This window comes from Rutidosis leptorrhynchoides, chromosome 2, assembly GCF_046630445.1.
Source record: "Rutidosis leptorrhynchoides isolate AG116_Rl617_1_P2 chromosome 2, CSIRO_AGI_Rlap_v1, whole genome shotgun sequence".
Classification (NCBI taxonomy): Eukaryota; Viridiplantae; Streptophyta; class Magnoliopsida; order Asterales; family Asteraceae; genus Rutidosis; species Rutidosis leptorrhynchoides.
The window spans coordinates 25,070,900-25,077,064 of NC_092334.1; the positions used below are offsets into that span (position 1 = coordinate 25,070,900).

Genomic DNA, 6,165 nt, shown 5'->3' on the forward strand with positions numbered 1-6,165 from the left:
GCATTCAGACATCCAGTAACCAAGTATCTTGCCCAAAGTGCGTATTGTTACTCGATCCAACCTTTCGTGAGATGGAAAATGTAAAACAACCCCCATTGAATTTGCAGCTATATACGTGTGCCTTACGAATATCATACCAAACTGAATTCCATTTTGGTATGTCTCCACCCAATACAAGATATCCATTATTACCATATATAGATGTAATTATTTTGTGCCATAAAGTATAAAGTATTATTTCATGCTTGAATCGCCACCACCATTTAACTAATAGGCTTATATTCTTCGATTTTAAACTTCTCACTCCATTGAGGTGTATTTATGATTGCTTATATTGTGATCTGATAACGTTTTTATGGGTGTTTAAAAGTGATACACAACTGGTGCAACATTAAACAGGGATTATAGGGATCGTGCAACACTAACCGGGGTTTCTGGGATTATGCAGTGGAGCAAAAGATATTGTTGGTCAGATAAGGAAATTTATCCTTCCCGGCCTAGGAAACGCGAGTGATATACTTACGATTTAAATTACTGTACTTTTACTATGATGGCATTTATTCGTAATTTTCGTAATTTTTCTAATATATATAACTTATATGGTAAAAAAAAATAGACAAACTTCAAAGGATTTATACCAATGTTGGATCAAACATCAGGGGAATAATTGAATTTGGAAGCTTGGTTGCGTACCGTGTGGACGCCACAAAGATGGCCTTCATTCCAAAATTGAATGAGAGAAAATTTGATCGCATCATTTATAACATGCCACACGTTGGCTTCAAATATGATCTAAAAGAGTCTGATTACGAAACGATTGGATAATTAATAAGTACGAACATTTTATTATACAAATAGAATAGTATGAGTCATTATTTATGTTCTGATTTTCTCATATGTATTTTTTAGGCCCACCGGACCCTCATAAGTGGGTATCTTAAAATTACTGCTTTACTGCTCGAGAAAGACATAGATATTCATATTCGGCATCACACTCATTATCCATATAATGATTATCATTGTTGGTTTGGCTAACAATGTTGGCTTGCAACCGCGCGAACCAAAACCTTTTCACTCAAATGAATACCCAGGCTATGAACAGAAGAGAGGTACGGGTAGATACGCAAATCCGTCTTTTGCCATTTATCCGGGCAATGTGCACTTTACAGCTTCGTTAAAGATCCAACAGTAACTTTTTTGGAACAGGACTTTGTCTAGATGAATGCAAGGACATGATTTTTATGTTCCTAGCCAGTATTACTGCTGGAAAAAATTCCCGTTGGACAATGTTACTGTTAGATCTTTAACGAAGCTGTAAGTACACATTTGCCAGGATAAATGGCAAGAAAACGCATCTGTGTATCTACCCGCACCTCTCTTCTGTTCATAGTCTGGTATTCACCTGCGTGAAAAGGTTTTTGTTGGCGCAGTTTCAAGCCAGCAATCATAGCCAAACCAACAATGAATCAATCACTATATGGATAATGAGTGTGATGTTGGATATGAACTTCTTTGTCTTTCTCGAGCAGTAGAGCAACGTTATTAAGATACCCCGCTAAAGAGGGTGAGATTGAGCCGAAACAAAAAAAAAACGCGAGAACCAGAACAGAAACAATTACTTGTTTTGTATAATAATATGTTTGTATTTATTTATTACTTACTCATTTCGTAATCACTCTTTAGATCATATTTGAAGCTAGCGAGTGTCATATTATAAATGATGCGGTCAAATTTCCTCTAATTCAATTTGGGAATGACAGTCATTTTTGTGGTATCAACACGATACCAGACCAAGCCTCTAAGTTCAAATATTCCTCTGATATTGGATCGAGCATTGGCATTAATCATTTGAAGTTCGCCTATTTTTTTAACCATATAAGTTATATGTATTAGGATTATAATAAAAAAAAATATAAAATAAATATCATCAAAGTAAAAATACAGTAATTTAAATCGTAAGTGTTATAAGAAGTTGATATCATATCACTCGTGTTTACTAGCCCGACTTCCAAACAGTGGCTGAAGGATAAATCTCTTCTATGACCAACAATATCTTAACAATATCTTTAGCTCCACTGCATAATCCCCGAAAAACCCGGTTAGTGTTGTACCATCCACATAATCCCCGGTTAATGTTGCACCAGTTATGTATCGCTTTTGAACACCTATAAAAAACGTTATCAGATCACAACCATATGAAATCATAAATACACCTCAATATAAAAGTTCATGTACATTCAAGTTGATCATTCAACGAATTCGCAGAGAGTAAACTTTTTGGTGTCAATATAGCTGATATTAACACCACAACCCAAACGCGTGGTTGTTTATCCAGCTCTTTTCCCTTTATTTATCTCGGGCTCCTCGTTAGTAGAGGATGCATTCTCTTGGTGCATGGAGTGAAATTAAAGAAAAATATATGGCAAGATTTTCTTCTTGGAAATCCAAATCCCTTTCGATAAGAGGAAGGCACACATTGATAAAATCGGTTTTGGGTAGCACACCAGTGTACTATTTATCACTGTTCAAAGCTCCAAACGGCGTAACGAACCAACTTGAATCTCTTATATGTAAATTTTTTTCTAGGGGTGCTTTCGATCGCAAAAAGATACCCTGGGTGAATTGGAAGCGTGTGTTATGTCTTAAAAGATTCTGGTGGGAAGTTTAAAATCAAAGGATATAAGTCTATTATGCAAATGGTAGTGGTGATTTAAGCATGAAAAAAATGCATTGCGGCACAAAATAATGACATCCATATATGGTGATAATAGAGGTCCTGTACCGGGTGGAGACATACCAAAATGGAATTCAGTTTGCCGTGATATTCGTAAGGCATGCATATATAGCTGCAGATTCAATGTGGGTTTTTGCCATTCTAATAAAAGCTAGCCTTTCTTAAAAAAAGTATAAGAAATCGATCACGGTTATCAGATAACAACCATAAGCAATCAAAAATACACTTCAATATACAAGTTCATGTACATTCAAGTTAATCATTTAACTAGTCAGGCTATAACTTGGTTCATGTTAATCAATAGCGATTATCATAAATACACCTAAACATACAAGTTCATGTTAATCATTCAACGAATTCAGGCTATAACTAAGTATAAGAAATCGATAATGATATCGGTAACGGTATTTCAAATACGTATAAGAATACAGTCAATATAACTTCAATTAAAGAATGTATATATAGAATATAGATATAGATACACACTTATAAAAAATCACTTAATGAAAACAATTTTCTTCTATAAAACTTAATAACTTCAATTACATGAATGTATATATAGAATACAGATACACACTTATATTTATAAAAAATCATTTTATAAACAACAATTTTTTTCTATAAAACTTAAAAAATAAGTTTAGTACCTTTGTAGCAAAGTGGAACATAATCAAAAGCATTCTTCATACTTTTAGCTAGAACTCGAATCATCACTGCCATTTTTCTGCTTTTTTGATCTTTTTTGGAGTTTAGGTGAAATGGATAGATGGAGGGAGTGTGTGTTATATAGGTGTGATTTTGTAAAAATAACTGAATGTCTGAATGCTGATACGCTCCGTACATACACTGATACACGCCAAAGTTGTTGCAGTAAAAAGATTCCAAGTCATATTGTGTCTCAATAATGACCTATTACATACTAAACGACATAAACTTTTACTTACTATTTACAGTTTGTGTCACCACCACTATACCTCCGGCCACCACCACCACTATACCTCCGGCCAGCACCACTACTCCACCACCATCAGCCACCTTTCACCGCCATCATCAACCTCCAGTCACCGCCACCATCAGCCTTTTAAACAACTTGGTCAAACAACGAGATCTGGCCGAAGCTCAACCATCACAGGCTACAAATATTTCTTTTTTTTCTTTTGTCAACGAAAGAAATAAAGGAAGGGGACTCGCCAGAAATCACGCCAGATCTGACCGGATCTCCGTTCAGACCAGAGGCCGAAACAAAAGTCGCCGGAAGCAAGACTGACGGCGCGTGGAAGCTCCGATAACGTCTGATTTTAGCATGTTGGGCTCGGTATTTAGAGAATAGTAATTTGAGTAAGGTGGTGTGTTGATTTGGCGAAGGTAAATGGTTGATAAGAAAAAGATATCTTGAGAGGGAAAAGGAAGAAAATAAAATCGGGTGTGGGAGAGAGGAGAAAGAAAATCCTGGTGCAGAAATGAGGAGAGAGGGATTGTAGTTGGCTTTTTTTAATGTTTTTAATACTTAACCGTTTGAACATAGGGTTATAATTTGAGGGAATACCACTTTCATTCACCTTTAATTAAATAGGCTATGGCCCAACGTAATGGGCCCCCCACACTAACTATTTCAAAAAGGAAAACGTGGTCTTTGTGATGAAGAGTAGGAAAATATGGACCTATAGCGATTGTACAAAATAGTAGTTAACTAGCTTTCCAACCTTTGCTTCGCGTCGGAGGTTCGTTTTTCAATGTCTTTATTGCGTTTAGTTTGTAAAATTATTTCGTGGCTAACGATGATGTCGTTGAAATGCAACTCGAGTCGAACTAAAAGGTATAGCTCGTGAAAGATTTAAATGTTATGTTAAATTAACAATATACGTACATCTCCGCATTTTTCTATGAAATTGTCGACTTTTAAAAATTTAACGCAAAATCAACGTGTATGAAAAGTACCCCAAATATTTAGCGCTGTTTAAAAAGCGTCCGTTTTGCGTATAGTTAGTGACATCGTGTTCCTAAAATTATTTCGAGTTTAACGATGGTGTCGGAAAAATTTAACTCGTTGCGAGCGAGAAGATATGACCCGTTGAAAATTTTGGAGGAGTTTATTTAAGATTTTTTTATGAAAATGGTCATTTGACACTTTACCCCTGTGTTTGGGGGATTGATTTGAATTTTTTGAAAAAGTCTAGAGGTCTTTGTTGGTGAAACGAAATTTAGATAATTCCCAAAAAAAAGTGAAAAGTCGGAAATACCCCTTGTTACTATTCACTTCCACTATGTCTTTTAGGATTTTTTATGAAAATGGTCATTTGACACTTTACCCCTGTGTTTGGGGGATTGATTTGAATTTTTTGAAAAAGTCTAGAGGTCTTTGTTGGTGAAACGAAATTTAGATAATTCCCAAAAAAAAGTGAAAAGTCGGAAATACCCCTTGTTACTATTCACTTCCACTATGTCTTTTAGGTATATAGATATAATTAACAGGTATAAACTCGGCTTAAGCCTATAATCAATCAATCAATCAATTTTAGTAATTATTCTAAAAATAATAAATTTTTTAAAGGCACAAAGAGATAATCGTGATGACTTTTGATATTCTCTTAGTTAAAATATTAGGAGTAACAAAAAAAAAATTAAAACTATATGAGGATTGAAATTAAGATTTTCAAATAATAAACCACAAAAACAGTCAATCACCATCCAATATACATTGAATTAACCCATCTTTCACCGACAAAAAACCACTCCTTCGAATAATTGAGCGAATCACCCAGCAACGAAACGCGAGTTTTATTTATCAAATAAACATTGTATACGATCAGAATTTAATTTGCTCAAGACCTAATTAATTATAAAATGTATGCATGTACATGCGTTACATACTTTGCATTCCTAAAAATGAGTCCAATGATTGAAGGTTGTGTAAACAACCAGTACTTAATTAGCGTTATTAAAATAACTAAATTGGTGAAGAGGTAATACGACAATATAATGCTCCTCTAAGTGTGGAATATACGGCATTTTATACCGCATTATAAATAAGGTAAAAAAAAAAAAAAAGGTGTTTCTAGTCATGGCAAAGCGAAATGTCAAACGAGTACCGTAATTCCAAGGCTATTTCCAAGCCTATCAACCAATACAAACCTATCATGTGTTAACCAGCAAACAAATAATTAAATAAAAATTAGCAGCACAAAAAGACAACACGGGGTACTGCTTTCACTATTCTTATTAGGGAATTGATTCGTACACCACCTCAAATTTGCCATACACCACTAAATAAATTATTTGGACATTTATACCCTTCATTTGGTGGTGTATGACAAATTTGATATTGTAAAAGAAAGAGTAAAAATGTCTAAATAATTTATTTGATGGTGTATGGCAAATTTGAGGTGGTGTACGGATCAACCCCTTTCTTATTATGAGTAGAAGAACCATCA

General features: G+C 34.6%; 1 long non-coding RNA gene across 1 annotated transcript; it reads right to left on the reverse strand.

The window, feature by feature from the left end:
* Nucleotides 1–1,903: 1,903 nt before the first annotated feature.
* LOC139890642 (uncharacterized) lies at nucleotides 1,904–4,209 on the reverse strand. Its single transcript, XR_011773417.1, has 2 exons — nucleotides 3,382–4,209; nucleotides 1,904–2,165 (listed from the first exon to the last, which is right to left on the reverse strand). It is a non-coding gene; the product is annotated as an uncharacterized lncRNA (long non-coding RNA).
* Between the last annotated feature and the right edge of the window lie 1,956 nt (nucleotides 4,210–6,165).